Here is a 17,100-nt window from a genome sequence, read left to right on the forward strand (position 1 = left end):
TAAACAGGTGATGTTATAGTACATATATGACGCCTTCTGTCACATTTCTTGCTGCAGTATTTTCTTTTGCACTATTTTCTTCCAGTCCATCAAGATGTAAGATATGAAAATTCTACTACTACTCTGAGTAGTTGCGCAGTTGGGTTTTTTAATACCAGCAGAAATGAGGAGTAAACTTAATTCTTATTAAGCTGACTTTTACTTGATCCTCCCCTAAATAGAGATGAGTGCCATTTAAATACTCCATTATAAACCTACAGAAAGCAAATAATGCCACTGAGGACATTACCTGAAAACGCGTGAAAGTTAAGGATTGTGATTTGGTTAAACTCGACTTACTCATTGTTTGTCAACTTATACCAACAAGAACATGAGTATTTTACTTGGAAAAGCCTTATAATATTTAGTCATTGATGAGTGGGGTAAGTTAATCTAAGGAGGTCTGATTTATATGGTTTTATGCATCATATCCAGGCAGTCTCACTGATTTCCGGAATTTACTTTCTCTTAAAGCTGTATCATGTTTAATTTAGAAACAATTTCACCAGTACTAAGTGCATTAGCACACACCATTATCAGTTCAGGAGCTGAGGTGTTCAAGTATTTTGTCTTTGAAATATCCCAATATTTATGAATTCTTTCAGTAACTTCCATTTTAAAAAATTATCTATTGAAACAACTTTCAAAATAAGGAAGAAAGACATGGAAACTTGCTAGCTTTATCAAAATAACAAAAATTACTTCGAAATTCTAAATAGGCCCCGTGCTTTGGATGTATAGAGGAAGGTGATGGCTGTGTTTGAGTTAATATTATTATTTCTCTTCTTTTGAAAGAGCACCTGGAGACCCCATTTGTGATCAGCTCCCCACTGTGTATTGTATATACACATAATAGCTTCTGGTATGCAGGAGGTCAGATGGGAAGGTGTTCTAGTCCCGTCTGGCCTTAGTCTATGAATAATAGAAGACATTTGCTGCCCAATGTTTACAATGAAAATAGACCTGGCAGATGGTGAGGAAATATGGAGGTACTCTGAATTCCCACTTTTATAGCTGGATAACTGAGAAACTGATAGGCAACTTGCCCAGGGTCACAGAGAAAGTAGAGTTAGTACCAAGAATTAGATTGAGCACCAAACAAATGGCTTGGCCACAAGCCTGGCCTTTCTTTTGCAGTCTCCAGTAGTTAACAGACTGATCGGTGCAGAGGCTGGATACCATTGCCAGCTCCTCTTTAGTTCCTTTTGCTTCATAGCAGCATTACTTTCTCAATCTTTGCTGTCTCCACCTGAAAAGGATGTACCAAGACCCAGCCTTTGGACTGACTGTAAAAGCGCTGGAGCAGGACTTCGTAATTCCTTCTCTATGTGCTTAACGAGGGCAGGAAATAACCTCACGCTAAGCAACTATTTTCACTGTAAAGAAGATAGATTCATAAGCACATTTAGCAAGCCAAATAAGCTAACTTTAGCAGTGATGTTTTAGGTGTAAATTCACATCAGGGACTTATGGTTCACCTAGGTGCCTGCCCTTTGGACTGCCTGTGTCCAAATTTTAAATCTTTGCAAGTCCCTACTCAGCTGGACACTGGACTTGCCCAGTTTCTACGTGTGCTTACATTCATTTACATTAGAAGTCCCTAGACGTCTAAAGCTCTGTTTCGGACTATAATCTGAACTGCCTCAAATGAGACAGTACTAAAAAGATGCATCTCTAAGGATTCTCACTATTCATAAAGTCAGGGTTTCTCTGCCTGTCCCAGCTCCTGTGCTCTGCCTTCTGTTGTTCTTAGAGTAGGCTCCGCAAAATACATGCGAGAGGGAAGCAAATGCTGCTTCTGTTCAGCTGCTCAGTGGTGGTGATATTTGCCCAGGAAAGCTGGGGTTTGGTCTGACGAAATTGGTTTAGACCTGTGTCCCAGAAGAATGCTCTAGTCGCTAAGCTATAGCTCTCTGGGTTGGGGCCATGCTCGCTTCCCTTTATTTGCCACAAAATACAGTGGGTTTCCTGCTTATTATGCTGGGCTTTTTTCGAATCTCATTCCAAAGCATCTACATTTCTCCACATACCGGCATAAGGAACACAGCAGCATTTCACAGGGAGGACCAAGTACCCCAGCACCTACAGTCGCAATGGCTTGCTCACTATCGCTAAACTCATAGGTAGCTTAACCTGCCCAAATTCAAAACTGTCTAACTGAAAACTAGTGGCCTCACTTCTGCTGATTTTTCTGAAGTTTCTTTCCTGAGCAATGGATAAAAACTGGTGAGTGCTCTTAAAGACTTTCAAAGCATCAGAGAGAGCACGGGGGGAGTGCTGATTTTTCTGCTGGCTTGTGCAGAGTATTTCCCATGCCTCAGGTTCCAAAATGTTAACTGGAAACAATACACCCTTACGCGAGGGAAGGCAGAAAAGAGGAATATTTGTTATTCTTCTACACATATGCAAATCTAGAAAAATCGGCTGGAGAGATGAGTGCTGTTATAATAGCTGTACTAACCCCAAATGATTTTAGGTATTTCACGTTCTGCTCCTGTTGCAGAGGAAGAGAGCTGCTGCTTTTTCTCATTTCAAATCCTAATCTTATGTGATGCAAGTCTAATTCACACTTTACAGCAAAGATTTCTGATGTAGTGAGAAGCAAAAATGATGGTGAAATTTTCCAATATTTCCTCATTTGCTTTGTCTGGACCTAATTGCATTTGTTACTGCCTGAGTTGTATGCAGTCTCTACAGCTGTTTTTCCTCCTGTGTACTTTTGATCTTTTTTAACATTTATTTCTCAAATCTCTGGGAATCCTGAAAAGGGACAAAAGTTGAGGTGCAGTTAGTAAGGGGTGGTTTAAAGCTAAAATTTGGTGTCCAAACTCTGCATGTCCCAGACCATAGAAGTAACCAGGGTAAAAACTTCTTTCACAGTTTCTCTTAAAATGTATGTTCTTTCGTGTTTAAACCACAGAAAAATCTCTTTGTGTCGCAGTAGCAATGGAGCCACAGTCAGGAATTCAAATGAACAAATAGCCCAGTTTGCAGTTTTGAGTAATCTGGTTTTGGATTTATTTTTTTTTTTCTGGTTTGCTCTCAGCTGAAATGCAGGACTTACTTGCAAAGCTGAAGCAAAATCAAAGCTTTTTGTTTGAGAAAGGTGTGAAGAGTTGTTTTGCACACAAAAAAAAAAGGCTTTATTTTCTGCGCCCATGCACTCAAGAGATGCTGGTCTTAACGGATAGCATATTATGGGATTTCTTATTTGTAAAGAAAATATTAATAGTCAAAAAAATTAAAATCCATGTGGAAATCTCCTTTCACTTTTCACACAGTCAAAAGCAAATAAGCATTGCACTAAGCTACTTGTCATTTGTTTCGAAGTTGTTTTCCTATTGGCTTCGGTGGAAGTATGTACGTAGAGGTTGCTTTATGGTGTTATCATGGAGGTTTGCATATATAACTGATTGCATGCTACATTAAGGATGTAGATAAAAACAAGAATAATTTGAAGAATGCAGAGGAATAGCTGCAGTATGTACAGGTTTACATACATATTATATATTTGATACATTAACACCTGCTTAAGACACAAGTGAGTTAACTGTTGTGAAGCTGACAATAGTTTTGGAGCAGCAATTTAAGGTTCACATACTGTTCTTCACTCCTGTGGAATGCCTTTGGGAAAATATTGTACATAATTCAACTGACTTGTGTAGTTTTCAGTTGGACCTAGTTAGTCTGAGCATCATTTATCCATGTGCCTGGATGTCAAAGAAATGTGGGTGGAAGATTAGCATTCAATTAACATTAACACTTTTTTTTTTTTAAAAAATACTTCTTCATCCAAATAATGCTTAACTTATTTTGACTACATATTTCTGCTTTCAAAAACTGGGATGCAATTCAGCACCGGACAGTTTGAGGGGTGTTAATGGTTTTCAAGATTGTGTGATGTAGAGGTTTTCAAGATTGTCTAGTTGTTCTTAAACTGTTTAAGAAAAAAAAAAATTACAGAAACATTATTGAGCATGTATTCCATTTCCAGGAGAGGGAAAAAAAGAGGAAATCTATTATTTAAGAAAGAAATACAGCCAGTGTGATAAAAGTGCCTTCCCGTGTCTTCTGGCCAGGTGCTACGTGCATATAAATGTTTCACGTTAAGCTTTAAGATCAAGGAAGAGTCTGTGGGGAACCTTGTTTCCTGGAGATCTGCTTTCTAGAGTAGCTCCCAAGTACTGACTTCCCATTTTTTATTTGGTTATTAAGGATGAAAGGCTATATCATTTTCTGGAATAGCAGTTCCTTGCATGCCATTATCTTTGTCCACAGCTATGAAACATGCATTTCCATAGGTTCATGTGGATACTTAGCCTAACTCAGCTTAGTCACTATCACTGCTGCTTTATGTATGTTTAATTCAAAGGATCACCTTTATATCGTATTGTAGAGCGAACAAAAGATATATGGTTTCATTAGCTGAGAAACTGTCTTTTTTAGATACAGCTGAGTATAATGGGTCTCCAGCCTATGTAATGCAGGGAACTGTAACTCTGTTACTACTGAAAAGGAAACTTTGAAAGTCCAATTTTCTGACATGATTCACTCTGGGCAATGTGTGTATGTATAAGCAGCCTTACATGTGCAAATCGCTAGTATGGAGTTTTGCATGCTATCAAATGTATACACAACCAGTAGAAAAAAATGCAATTGAAATCCATTTGTACTCAGTTTGCATCAGCAAATCATCCATAGGATTAGAAATTCCCACACTTATTTATTTGTCACAGCTACCCTGCATAAATATCCCTTCCACAAAGTCAAGGCTTTTTTAAAAAAAGTCTGGCACAATTAACACAGATGTTTAAAATATCTATATAACAAGCTTAGCAAATAATTTTTTGGCTTGGAAAAAAAATCCTGTTTAACTACTGTATTTTGTTATTTAGCTAACTTCTATATTTCTGGTAAATGCTATCAAAATGAATGTTTCTGAATTTCAAATAAAGGACTTCCATTAACTGTTTCTTTAAAAAAAAATGTAATAAACAATTTAAGCTAAAAAATTCTTGCAAAATATTATTACCAATATAAATGACAGAAGTTATGCTCAATCAAATGTAACATATCACTGTAAGATGGTAAATGGTAATAGCCTTTATACAGAGGTATCAAGGAAAGCACAATAGATGCAGCAATTTAGAATGAAATAAAGCCCTGCAAAGCCAAACAAAACCCAGTAATTTACCAAGGGTAAGAGTAAGTATAGGGTTTTTTTTTCCTTTTCTTAAGGATGAAGGATCCAACCTATAGATCTTTTTCCTCCCCTGACCTGCCTGCTTCTGTCTCACTCTTTAATGTATTTGAAGGCACTTCTGATTCATCAGGACACCTGAAAACAGGTGTCACGTTGTTGCTTGGGAAAAAGCTAATAATGGCAATCTACTGCCTGGAGAGTTTATGCTCATGTATTTTCTCTAACATGACACTCATATCAAATATAAACTTAACAAGGACTGATCTATATTCTGTACTCTTCAGATGTTACTGTATGTATTTCCTGCTGACTCTAGGGAAGAGTAATTGTGTTGCTCAAAACCAGACACGATTGGTATTGTGTAGAAAAGGGAAACACGTTTTTGCCTATACCCAAGTTTTGTTTGGGGGACCAAGAAGCACACCCCCACCCCCCGCCCGTGTGTGTGTGTGTGTATATATATATATAAAAAAAAGTATATGTCTGAGTAAGTCTCTGTATAAAACTCATACTTCTAACTCTTCTGACATAGACATACAGACATACAAATGCTACCATCTTTCTCTGAGAGATACAAACTGATTTCAATTTATGTACCCTTTTAAACACCAAGAACATGTTAAGGAAAGAAAGGAACATTCATTTGCAAGTAAACATAAATGGTAAAGCAGAATAATAATTCCAAATGTTTTCTGTTTTTACATTAAATTCACTTTAGCTTTGATTCTCTCTCTCGTTTGCTGTCTCCAAACGTTCCTGTGACTGTGGTTTTTCAATAGCTCCATAGAAAGGGTAATCCAGCTTTCTCAAAATGGAAGGCAACCTTTTGTTCCGTATAAATATGATTAAGAGGAATTTCCATATGGTTGTATGAAGGCATTGGGAAGAAAAGAGAGCAAGCACAACTCTTTATCTTCTTCACAACAAAACCAAGACTAAACAACAAGGCTTTGACAATTTGTTATCTGGTAGTGGTGTATATCATTTTGAAACACTTTTATGAGGTTTTCTTTAAAAAGCTGTTTACATCAGAAAAAAATTTCTTTTTAGAACTTGGTCTTGCTTTACCTTTAACATAATGTAATGTGTATGGAGAAAACATTATCATCAACTTTTAAAGCAAAATGAGTGGGTTTGTTTAAGTCGCTGTTTAAAAAAAATCAATGTCTGGAAAAGTTTCATTTTGATTCCTAATTTTTGTGCTGGGAAATCTAAGACTTAGCCAGCTAAAATGTACTGACTATAACCAGCTTTACCAAACCTGTTCTGTTTCTCCATCCACTATTATTTAAGCCACTTTCATAGAAAAGAAAATGGGCTCCACTAAGAAGTTGCCTTAAGATGGAAACAATAGGAAGGACTTCCAAGTAGTAGAAGATAAAAATGTGATTTCAATTAATTTAATTTAGACGATAAACACAGATAAAAGCACAATAAGCAGGAGACTAATATCCTTGGCAGAGGAAGGAGACAGACAATCTGCATGGTCCATTGCCCTAGCAGCTCTTCATTGCAATAGGTACTTAAGTTTGAATACTGTTTTTTAGAATAGTTCAGTTAATGAGAGTTTCTGAAAACAGTCTAGGAGTAAGAGTTCAAAGAATCAAGACCTTTTCTCACAGATTTCTCAGACTTGGAAGTAAATATAGTCTATCTGACATGAACAGAAATGAACACTGTTACGCTTATGCTCCTAATTTGGCAACACATTTGAGTACTATCCTACATCTAAGGATGTGTTTGAACACTACGTTGAGAAATACATATAAGCTTGTGAATACCTGCATTGAGAAGAATGATGCATCCTAAGAGTTGTGTTATCAAAGGAGCTTGAACTGAAGTCTCTGTTATCCTCTGCTTTCATATATCTTGTTGGCTTTGTATGGAAAGTCAGGGTGTCAGAAAAGCTAGCAGTAATAAACATTTTCCTAGCTTTCCTGTAGAGCATGAGGGTACGGTTTCTGAGATTTTTCTGAGAATTTTAACCTAAAATATCTCTTTTGTTGGGGACCTAAGATACCCTGTTCTACTTTGCTCTCTGCCTCTGATGCGTTATTTTGGTGCAGTAATCATTTTGTTTACTTCAATGCTCTGTTAAGTGTTTCACGGCCTGACATGAACTGAGTAGCTGGTGGGCAATTCTGATCTAGGCTTCCATAATATGGCTGTCTATGGTTACAGGACGGTTGAACCGGTGACCAATGTGAAGGCCTATGTCCTTATGTTACGCCTTTATATTTTTCCTTCCCTCCACATGTATTCTCTTTCTAATTTCCTAGGTTTCTTCTGGTTTTTCTTTGGGAAACTTTCCTATTCACTGTGGATATTTAACGTTTTCTTTTTTCCTTGGACTTCTGTTAACCTTAACAGATGCATCAAAGGGACAGTAAATATTTTTATTTCTGGTATTTCCTTTTTATTATTAAACTCCTCTCCTCTTTTTCTTGTTTCTAATCCTTTGCTTTTGATTCCATCTTCTTTTCTCTCTGTCCCATATTCTATCATCTAATCTTTATTTTCCTTCTCTACTTCTCCTCTTTCTTAATTTACCTTTAATTGTTCCCATAGTAGATGTTGGGGTTTTTTTCTTCCTCCAAAATATAGAATAGTTCTATTTCTATTTTTCTGATTCATTCAAGCCTGAAAAAGAATTGTTTTTATTTTTTAGGCTCAGTAATCGTTCTCCAGTCTCAGGACTATAGAGGGATGAGGTGGAGCCTTGTACTTCTGAGAAAGGATATATAGTTGCTGGCATTTGCCCACTCTGAGGAACAAGAACCTGCACTCAAAAAAAAAAAAAAAAAAAAAAAAAATCCAAAGTGAAGAATCCTAGAGGGAGCCCCCTTGAGAGCTGAAAACCACCCTTCCCTGATGTGAAAAACACGTCATTTACACCGTTTCTAACAGATTGCAATTGCTGTAAGGTAAGCCTCGCTTATTGATAATGTAAGTGCTTTGGTCTGTTTGTAACCATGAATTTCAAAGCTGCGTGCTGAAAGGGAAAGTGAAGTTTTAAAAGTAGTGTGCCTGCTTAGAAAGTGTACTCTGACATACACAGAGCTTGGCTTCAGTCTGATGTGTCTTCATGCTTCCCCTGCAAATCGAAGTGCTTGGTCATTAACACAGTGAGTCACAGTAATGTGTTATGATCTGATCTGGCATTTATAAGGAAATAGAGTGTCTAGCCTTGGATACCTCTCCTACAGGTCATTTGTCCTAGTGATAAAGAGAGTGCTTGCTCCCAAGAGAAAGCAAATCTGCCCATTATGTCAGCTCACACCCTGGAAAAGGCTACTGATTTCAGTGCATCTATTCGTGATGTGCTCTCTAAACGGGGTCAGTGTCATAACTGGGAGAAGGGAGCAGTTTCAACCGTGAGTGCTCAGAGAAATGGTATAACTGACTCTGTCAAAGATGAATATAAAACGTAGACAAGCTGGCTTGTTTTATATTCACTTTTTAAAAAAAAATACATATATAATGATTTGGGTTTTGGATCATTGATTTATATGTCAGACAGATGAAAAGCAAAATTTCTATGACGCCTTTATCATTATTCTGACAAGGACTGCTTTTAAGTTAAAGACTGATAAAGAATGCCAACTCTTGACGTTACTAGAACAGCCCTATCAGCTTTAATTTTCTTTTGTTTTCTTGTTGTCAAAGGCCATTAGAGAAAAATTATGATCTCAAACTGGTTAATCTAGTGATGTGCATTTTTTTTTTTCCATAAATTGCCCTAGCCAGTTTATAAAGCATTATATAATCTCATTGAGGAGCAAGCTGCCGAAAGTAGAAATTGCAAGTATCGAACATCATCAGTATTTAGGCCAGAGGTTCTCAAACCACTGGAAGACCATGGGTGAGTTGTCCACAGCTGAACCATTGTGTCATATTGCACGGTTAAATGTATGAGCCAATTTGTTATGTTTGACTGTACTTTTGTGTGCACAGTTTTCTTAGCAAGCTAGAGACCGCTAGAGTGTGCTCAATTATAAGTCTGATAGGAAGCACGCAGAGGGGTGCGCAGGGAGTGTTCAAGGTTGCTCAAAGTTTATTTTTTCCACTAAATTAGGGAGCTAGTGCTCTTGTCATTATAGATCAAAGTTAATTGACCTCATACCATTAGCATCAGTATAGTTACAGCACAGAGTTTATACAGAAAACTGGAGAATTTAAAACTGGGAAGTTTCATTTTGACCAGTCTGTGTGTGTATGCTGCAGTTTCATGCTTCAAGTGAGGAGTAGCTGTGCAGATTATGAAGATTTCATGCAAAAGTTTGTTGCCTCGGATCACACTTGAGCTACAATGTATGCTGTTTCACACCAGTCTTTACTCTTCTCCCTCTTTCTTCTCTTTTCTCTATTTTTCTTCTTTCTACCAATTTACTAGTTTGATGAGTGTTCAGCCAAGGTGTTTTCTACAAAACATAATTGACAGCTAATAATAGTTTGCACCTCTTCAGCCTGGCATAGTCGATGTTTTCAAAGCCTTTATAAACATTAGCTGAATCAAGCATCACCCAATCAAGTAGGCCAGTATTATTCATGTATTTTGACAGGTAAACTAAACTAGAAAACAAAATCAGATAGTTTCCTTGCGACCACAAGACTGTTTGTGCAAAAGCCAAGATGAGAACATGTATCTTTTGACATCTATTCCTATACTCAACCATACAATGTTGGGTTTTTTCCAAATATGTGTATGATTATCATTATGATTAAAGGGTTATGATTAACATTCTTTTGGGAATAGATAATATGACTTATTTATATTTATACTAGAAGCTTTCAAGTGTAATATATCATCCTGAGTATGTTATAATAGGACTGACACAAACAGAATACACTAAAAAAATCCTCCCTGCAGCTCAGCTGGATGTTAGCACAGATATATAAGGCATTATGTGAAGTGAAAGAGAGAAACAAAGAATTGGAGAGAGAGGTGAGAAGATGCTGAGAAAATCAGCAGAAAAATACAGAGAATGACAGAAAAAAAGAAGGAAGAAAAAAATGGGAAGAAAGAGGAGTCAGGCTGGATTTATTCATACCCAGGACTAAACTGTATATTATAGATACTATGTGCAGGATGTAATAATTAGACATTATTTAGTAAAATGAGCATATAGAACCTAGAATCACACAAGTTTGGAATAGAAATAAAAATCGTGTTTTCTGTCACAGTATGTAAAGACTCTGCTGTCAGTCTTGTCTATTTTTAATGCATAATGGTAAGGGAATAGAAATATTATGTATGTTTCACTATCGTGATGTGATAATGTCATATATCAGTGTGTATTTTACCATATCGTATCATATATCTGTGTGTTACCAGTGAACAGAAAATATGTGGAGAGAAATTCTTAATTTACCAGTGAATAGTAGCATCTCTGTAGAAGGACAGAGCCCCAAAATAACAATACCATGCAGAGAGTTATTGTAAATTCAATCACCATTTTTTTTTTCTTGTAGCGTGTGTGTTTTCAGTATCCTCTTTCAAGACTTTGGTATCACAGAATAGCTGTTAGTGTTTAGTCACTTTCTGCACCAGTGATTCCATCTGCTGGGGATTCAATTGATTTTTCACATCTCGGCATAAGAAGGCCCAGACTGTGCCCTATTGCCTGTGAGTGGCACCAGCAGTAAGGGATGTCAAGGCAAATGCTTTTAGGACAAGAGCAATGATGATGGAAATACCACAGAGAGCTTTAAGATTTCATGGTACTGCAGACATTATCTTACCTGAGCAGTTCCAAATGTGGATTTCATATGGCAAGAGGCTTTGTCCTGTAGGATCTTGCCTTCTTATTAATGTTGGAAAAAAAAAAAAAGGTCTGTTACTGTTCCTTAGTTTGAAGCAACATTTATTGCCTTTTACATTTGGATTTAATCCTCAACTCTTTAAGCATGAAATTAATTCATATTATTTTCCTAATCTTATTAAAAGATTCTCCTGGGAAGTATCTCTCTCCTGGAAAGAGCAGAAGGTTAGAGATAGATGTGGGAGCAAGGAGATTGATGCTATGTTGGCTGAGATTTCACCTTCTTAATGTATTGTGCCACCAGGCAGTATATTTATATTAACTGCATTTAATTGCTGTCAGGGCACTTAAAACTTCCGAACAGACTGAGAAGAAGAACAGATTCTCCCTGGGCCCTTGCTGCTTTCTTTTGCACCTCTCCGATCTTACCGTTTCCTAAATGAAATGGTAATAGACAGAGGCCAATGGCACTGCAGTGGCAAAATAGGTACGTAGAGCAGCATAGTCATGGAGCATGAAGGCCCCTTGCAAGGACTGCGGGTGGATTACTTCTGGGTTTCCCCTAATGGTAGATGTAATCCCTATGCTGCACATGTGATAAAATATAACGTTTGTAAACATTGCTTGCTTTTATATGGTGTTCCCATAAAATCAACCCTCATTTCTGTTTGGTTCATTTGAAGCTCATGAGAACCTGACTCGGCCTTTGGAGAAGGTAGATTCAGGCCTTTTGACCTGAATCCTGACAAATCAGGGTGTGATGCTCTTATGAAGGTATGACAGTGTTTGGCCTCTGTGATGCATGTTGGAATTATGTTTCTTTCCTCAAAGAAGGGACTCCAGTTAATTTATGGGAAAGAGCTTCCCAGGTTGATGGCAGACATGACTGGTAAAACAAGCTCTAAACTAGGAAGCTGGGGAAGAATGCTGCTAAAACTTATTAACTACTTAAGCCTGCTACAGACAGTAAAAGGGAAAGAAGCATAGTTGCCTGAGAATGAAATGAAGAAAAAAGTGATGTTTAACAATGGCAAATGAAAGGATACATCAAGTACGCTGGCTGCATCACTGGAACTTGGCTGTTCCTCCTACTGCTGGAAGCCTGAACAGTAGGATGAAGGAATTAAAACTCCTAGTACTGGCTACAAAAACAAATCTTGTAGTAGTGGTAGAAATATGGTAGCCATGACATGCTCTGAATTAAAGAATTGAAAGGTTTAAACTGATCAGGAAAGTGCAAAATATATACATAGGCAGTGAGATAGCATTGTCTGTTAGTGAAATAAAAAATGGGACCACCAGGAAGAGGGATGTTGAGAAATATCCAAGGTTCAGAACTGGATAATGATATCGGGGCGGGGGGCAGGCAGAAAGTAGTAGTGGAATTTATGTGATCATGGGAGACTTTAACTTTCCCAGACTAAGACACAAAAAAATGTCCATTGAAAAACTGGACATTTGAATACTGTAACTTTTTTCCCAAATTTATTTTCCAATAAAGTCAGGTCTCAGATATTCTTGGAAGTGAATGAAGGTAGATTTTTTTACCAAACAATCAGTGAACCAGTAAAAAATAATGTGTTATGCTTAGTTTCACTGCACAGCAAGATCTGAAGGGGCTGGACATAAAAACTAAACTTAGAGCAGATTCAATTTTGTCCAATTCTCTTTCTGAGAAAAGTAAAAGATAAATCTCTGCTTCTGGGGCCTTAGAAAGGCAAACTGAAAAACTGAGGATATTTAGTGAGTACTGGGAAGCTTACATATTTGAACGTGGAGGAGACATATAACAACTTTGAATCAAAAAAGTTTTAGCAGCAAGCAAGATGACACTAGTAGAAAGGAGTACAGATCTCCCCGGAATGATAGTCATCTTAAACTGTGTGTTAAAAGTAAGAAGAGAATCCATAAGGAATGCAAAAGGGGATTGATTAGGAGGAAGAATTATGCCCTGGAGGTTAAAAGATACAGAACTGAAGCAAGAATGGCCAAAAGCTATGTTAAACCAGACTTCACTATTCATTTCAGTACTCCGCAGAGCTCTTCAGCTTTGCAAACAAAAATTGAACAAGGAGGAAAAATTCTCATCCTATGTCTTTTCCAAGGAGTATGCACACCCTAAGTAGAGGGATGTGTGATGGCTTTAAACAACTGATCAGGAAAACCCCCCTCATACACCTGAGAGCACATTCCTTGTTACTGAGAAGTGCTGAAAGAGGGGCTATAGTTCCACTACTTCCTTCCTCATGCTTTCTCCCTCTGCCAAAATCTGTGCCACAGGATATTTTGTAAGAACCTATTCAGGGGGCTTGTTTTATTTGCTAGTAGAATATCAATAAACAAAGCTTAGCATAAGCCCTCTGGCTTGCCATTCAGAGAGCTATAGGCTAAATGGGACTTGTATGTGGCATTACACTTAGTGCCATGGCAGAGAGGAAAAGTCTCTCAAAAAAAGGCAAGACAAGAGGAGACTCATGTCTATAAGCCTCCTACCTCTTTTACTGTCCCATTGGGAAGGTATGTAATAAATTCAGGAGGAAGTTACAGGACAAGAAAAAAAGTAAATGGTCTCAGAGTCAACGAAGCTGAGTTTACTTCTGTAGAATGCGTTTGAATCTCAGTGTTGTTAAGAAAATTAGTTGTCATTTGACACTGACTTTAATCTCTTTGGCTTTTAGTGCTCCATCTATAAAATGGGAATAATTTTTCTGCTGGTGGAGGCTGTGTATGTGAAAATACATGCATTCTTGCTGTAACGCACAGTGAAACTGGTGACACAGAAATCAATAATTTTATTCTCAGTGCAGGAATGTAGAGTGTGTGAGAATAAGGTTTGGAATGATCCATTCACTGAACAGTATTTAGTATGTAAATGTTTGTTGAATAAGGCAGTGATTTTGCAGGGAGCAAAAAAAAAGAGAAGTGATAATGACATTTAAGATTGTACTATACTGGTGTTTCATGGAGAAACTGAAGGTTGTACAAATAACCTTAAGACCAGTGTTTCCTTTGCTTTTTAAGTATTTTTGTCAGTTGTGAGTGATTGACTTGGCAATCTTTATATACTTCAGACTTTTTTAGTGTATCTCATATATATATCTGCACATATGGAGAGAGATAGAGTTGTATTACGTATGTATATGCCAGAAAAAATCTATTACTGTTAGGATAGGAATAGCCTTGTGTTGATAGCCTCTTACCCAAACAGGTATGGCTCAACCAACGAGCTCTCTACCAGTGATATAATCACAGTAAGCAATCAAAGAAACCATTATTAGGCTGAGATTAACGTTGTGCCTAAAGGAAGAAAAATATGCATGGAACATCAAAAGTCATCAACGTCCTAGAAATGAATGCTGCTGGGATCGGCAGGTTGCTGACAGTTTAGGACTTGGGTTTATCTCCTGCCACAAAATCCTGCAGGACCACCCAGCAAGAGGTCCACACAGAGATGAGATTGCTGCGTGTGGAAACGCATGCCCACCCCTACGCTTGCTTGTTCGTACACAAACGCGTTTGTGAGGAGGTGCAGGAGGGAGGCTGACAGGTAGACTTGGTTGTTGACTGTTAATAGCATTTCACTGCTAAAATTCCTAATTGCTGTTTCAAGGAGAGAAGTTTAAGACTGAAATACTCTGTTTTACATGCATGCATACCACTCAGTGCACTGTGTCAGCGTGCGACAGCACCATTCCTTCCACCAAGGACTGGGGAGCAAGAGTCACTCAAACTAAAGTCAGTCTTTACTCAAAGTTTCACTGGACTCGATGTAAAATTGTCTAAGTGAAGCCTGGGCATGCCAGATGGTACACTTTTGGTGCTGGGTGGTATTCATATCCACGGGGACCTTCTGAGTGTGAGTCTATGGATATGGGTAGAGATAATTGTTATTGCAGTTACTCTAACACACTAATAAAAACTTTGCCAATGAAAATAATATTCATTTAAAATTTCACTATTTTATGCTACAGTATTCAAATGAGCATATTGTAAATTCTAGTTGAGGGAAAACAGTAAAGTTAACAGGCTGCAGGCTTTGATAAACAATGAGCAAAAAGAGAAATTTCCACTATTTATATTACATATTATTTCTATAACATTGTACAACCATATCTTCATGTTTGCCTTATACACTCTGCTGGGTGTATACCTCAAGTTTACAGCGTGATTATAAATTCTTTTAAGGAAGATACAGCACTTCGGCAGCTCACTCGCTTCTGTGATATAAGTTCAGTTTCTTCTGCACCGGTTCTTTTGTTTGTAATGTAGCTTTTGTTGCTCATCTAAAAGGAATAGTGGATTAAAGGGAACTAAAACTATAAAACGTGCTTTGTAAACAGTATTATTTCAGCAGTACTGCTCATAATGTTAAAGCACAGAGTTAGGGGGTTGTTTTTCTCCTCCTCCCCCCCCCGCTGATGAGCTTTTGAAATGATCATGCAAATATCATAGATATTCCAGTACATCTGCAGTTCAGCCCTTCCTTAGCTCCTGTTCCTCTGAGGTTCATATAAAATTTGACTGCTTTTTCCCTCTTTATTTTCTACCTTTAAATATTGTAAATCAAACAGTCAACACATTCAAAACATATCAGTTCTTTGAATCCTTCTGGAAGACTCCCTACTGTGCTCTCTGAATTTTTAAGCTTTTCAGCATCTCATATGACAAGTATGTTTTCTTCCAATGGACAAGTGCAATGCGCAGTCTGTCAGCTTTTTCCCAACTCTGTCGCTCAGAACGAACTTCAGCATTGCTAGATCAACTTCTTTTTGATAGCTGGAAGTGTTCAGGTCTTTCTCAATAAATTCTATAACCACAATTCTTGCAGCGGAAGAATAAATACAAATTATGGTAGCCCCTTGGTTAATCTTTCCTCACGTTCAGCTTTGCTTGCAGGGTGGAGTCACCAAGGCAGTATGTTTTTGTTTCAGTCTTGCTCTATGTACTCCCTCTAGTGATCCAACCACGTAAAACATTTCCTTCTGAAAGGGGAGAGCTGGAATTTCCCAGATGGCTCACAAAACCTTTAATGAAGTGTGTAGCACAACCATTTCATTACAGCATATTGTGTACTTTTGCCTTTAATAACTGCATTCCTCATCCAAGAAGTCTCTATGGCTTTCAAAAATGAATTACAGTGGTATTATTTTTCTCAGAATATATTTTTCCATGACAAGAATAGCACTTTCCTAAACTATTGTATTTATTAGCAACCTGTTACCCTCTGACACTACTGTCATTTTCATCAGCCTTGATAAAGTGAGTATCATTTAAAATCTCTTTAAAAATTATTAAACCAGTTTTATTGGTTTCTTTTTTTTTTTAACTGTGCATGAAGCAAGAAAAGAGTCAGTAAAAAATTAGAATTTTTATTCTGATCTGATGGCAGTTGAAAAATCAGACTAGCCTGAGGGTGAAATAATCTTCCATGGTGGGACAGAGGAATCACACTGTCCTGATGAAGAACAGGCTGACTTAGAGGGTGTTGTCCATCTCGAAGCCAAAGTATGAAGCTCAGTGCTCCTACTCCTAGGTGACTACTGCTTCAGCTTCAGGAAGAGCTGCTGCTCTTCCTCACAGTTTAGAGGCACTGAATCTGTAGAAACAGAGGCCCATGCACAATTTCTTGCTTCTTTGCGGCTTCTTGGCTCCTTCATTGCTTTTGCACATGCCTATTGTCTACTGCATTTTCTCTGTCCACCGAGGATGTGAAGATATGTATCAAGATTCTATATAGATAGGGCTGAAGATCTTGTGCTTACTTTCTACATGACAGGTGAATTTTACCCTGTTAGAGGGATATAATGATGGCATAAGGGAATTTATTCCTTCAAAATAAAAAAAAAGAACATAATTAATGCATTGACTCCCTGTACCTTACAGTATCTCTGCTTAAATAATCATTCTTAATTTATTAAACAAGTTTTTGACAACAACATAGTTACTGGTGGACAGAGCTGCGAATTAGTTACCCCTGGCACCTCTTAGCTCGGCTGAGGAATTAAGAGGCAAAGAGATTGAACTGCCTTTTGATCCAGAAGTCATCCTTCTGAAATATGCTCTTACATCTTTGGAGAAATCATGTGTGACTTAGTT

At 37.6% G+C, this 17,100-nt stretch overlaps 1 protein-coding gene across 1 annotated transcript in view; it reads left to right on the forward strand.

The window, feature by feature from the left end:
• The first annotated feature begins 8,063 nt into the window (after positions 1-8,063).
• TTC29 (tetratricopeptide repeat domain 29) overlaps positions 8,064-17,100 on the forward strand; it is a 214,486-nt gene continuing 205,449 nt past the window's right edge. Inside the window, exon 1 of the mRNA XM_050896042.1 lies at positions 8,064-8,166. The gene's annotated coding sequence lies outside the window, so the exon portion shown is untranslated. The remainder of the gene's footprint in view (positions 8,167-17,100) is intronic.

The sequence above is a fragment of the Gymnogyps californianus genome, chromosome 4 (assembly GCF_018139145.2).
Source record: "Gymnogyps californianus isolate 813 chromosome 4, ASM1813914v2, whole genome shotgun sequence".
NCBI lineage: Eukaryota > Metazoa > Chordata > Aves > Accipitriformes > Cathartidae > Gymnogyps > Gymnogyps californianus.